The sequence below is a fragment of the Terrapene carolina genome, unplaced genomic scaffold, assembly GCF_002925995.2.
Source record: "Terrapene carolina triunguis isolate 2854851 unplaced genomic scaffold, T_m_triunguis-2.0 Scaffold30129, whole genome shotgun sequence".
Classification (NCBI taxonomy): domain Eukaryota; kingdom Metazoa; phylum Chordata; order Testudines; family Emydidae; genus Terrapene; species Terrapene triunguis.
In genome coordinates this window covers 42,069-44,628 of record NW_020694480.1, presented here as the reverse complement: position 1 = coordinate 44,628, position 2,560 = coordinate 42,069, and positions in this window count along the sequence as shown.

Sequence of the window (2,560 nt, the reverse complement as noted above, 5' to 3'; positions counted from 1 at the left end):
AACATTCTGCTGCCAACATGGAAGGGCATCGGTGCACGCCCAACAGAGACCCAGCCCTTCCTTGTGCCTGGCTTTCCTGGCCAGTTAGCCACCACAAGCTACGAACCCAAGCTGCAAACTCAAGCGACGAACTCAAGCTATGTTCAGGACTGGTAACTATGCAGCAGCTGCAGAACATCTGATGGATGTGTGTGTGTGTGTGTAGGTATTAGGTATAATGTGTGTGTATTAGGATTAAGATATTAGTTATTGGTCATAAATCAAATTGTTATCATAATAAATGTGGCATCTTTGTCTTGTCCCCTGAAAAGATCCTGTGTAGTTTTGTCTGTATAACATCCCCCCCACAGCGGGGCTCGGGCTGTCTTCCCCCCCACACCGTGGGGCTCGAGCTTCAGTCATCTCCCCATCAGCCCCTACCCCATTATTTTTGGTTATTGTCCACGACCTGTCCCTGACTTTTACTAAAATTAACCGGGACAAAAGCTTAACCTTACCCCCACCACACTGTAACACAATGTACAGGAGAGAGGAGGGGCCCTGAGGAATCACATGGCAACCGCGTGGCCTAGTGGAGAGACCCCTGGACTGGGACTATCCCTAGCTCTGCCACTGGTCTGTTGGGTGACCTTGGGCAAGTCACTTCTCCTCCCCGTGCCTCAGTTTCCCTCCTGTATAATAGGGATAATGATGTAAAGCTGTTTGAAATGTCCTGATGTAAAGCACCATGGAACACTTGGGTGTTTTGATTATTACCTCGGCACAGTAGCATGGCAACTGCAAACCTAGGCGGGGACGACAGCTGTGTAAATGGCCACGAACTCCCACCGACAACCATTTCTCTTTCGGTTTAAAACACTAGGAAGTTAAATAGCAGAAACGTCATTGAGGCAGAGTTCAGGTTGCCCAGTGAGAGCTCCTGCCCTTCCAGAGCAGTGAGTTCAGCACAACTCCAACTTCTGAAAAGCAGGAAACAGTTAGGGCAAAGGCCCACATCACCTTAGCTCTGCTCCCTTCGAGTGATGCCCCCTGTGCTCAGAACATGTCCACACCCACTCTGCCTAGTCAGTGCTATTCACTGGTGCTGCCTGCACTTGTCCTATGCTCAGACACTGACCTGCTCCCCGACAGAACACCACACCTGTAACATTCAAACCACGACATCGCCTTTTCCAGCCCCTTCACCCTAGCACCCAGGATAGCACCTAGACGTGTCCTTTCCCCTGCTCATCACTAGATGCACAGCCTGTGCTCATCTCCCACCTCGCTGCTGACAATCCCCATGCCCTGCTACTGACCCAACCTGCTCAATTCTGTATAGAAACGATGCAGACTGGAACCTCCAGGGGCCATGGGCACCTCGTTCCTTTGATCACACACCTGGGGGAATCAGACCCAGATCTCCTCAGATCACAAGCACAGTTCTCCTAATCGGCTCCAGCTTATTCTTCCCCATTCAGGACAACTGCACCTCATACAGTGACTGCAGCTGGAGTTCACACAGACAAGTCCCAGTGGCTATTGGCAGCACCAGGGGGACGGGGGGCAGAGCTTATCCAACCGCTGCCTGTTCCCTGACTGCCCCCCCCGAACCTCCAACCCATCTAACCCTCCCTGTCCCCTGACTGCCCCAATCCCTCTCCACACCCCTGCCCCCTGACAGGCCACCCCCAGAACCCCTGACCCATCCAACCCTCCCCCTGCTCCCTGTCCCCTGAATGCCCCAATCCCTCTCCACACCCCTGCCCCCTGACAGGTCCCCCCAGAACCCCCACCCCATCCAACCCTCCTGCTCCCTGTTTCTTGACTCGCCCCCAGCCCGGGGGAGGGAGCGGGGCTGGCCAATCAGGGCCGGCTGCCATGGGCAGGGGGGTGGCTTTCTGGGCTGTAGCGGCACAAACAGCTCCTGCTCCCGTTTTGCTACCGGCGTGCTGAAGCTGCAGGGGAAGCGGGGGAGGGGCTTTTGCTGCCGGAGCGGCCCCAAGTGAGCGGCTCAATCCGGCGCGGCTGCCCTGTCAGCCGCTTTTGGGTCTTTAGATAGCCGTCCGGGGGGAAATCCCGCACATTTTTAGCTTTTTACAAGTTCCCCCCGGACGGCTATTTAAAGACCCAAAAGCCGGACATGTCCGGGGAAACCCGGACGGATGGTAACCCTACATTTCATGGTCTTCTGACAATTGAGTTTTGCTGAACTTGACATTCTGGAACGGCCCAAGGTATCACTGGGCACCTTTTCTCTGTGTTAATGAAGGTTTTGCTGCTTAATCTCTCCCTGCCCACCCCCTGCACCACAGCGCCCCCTCCTGACCTTCCCAAACTTCTTCTGAGCCCTGCCTCCCTGCATCACAGCACCCGTACTGAGCCCTCACCCCACTCCATGCAACATGATGCCCGTAACTGATGCCCACCACCCTGCTCCCTGCAGCACAACTCCCCTAATTAACATGCCAGCCGGCTCCCTGCAGTCCAGTGCTCCCAGCTGAGCATCCAGCCACCTTCCCTGGGGCACTGGGCCCCCTATGAGACAACCAACCTCCCCTTGGAGCATAGCGCCCCCTAC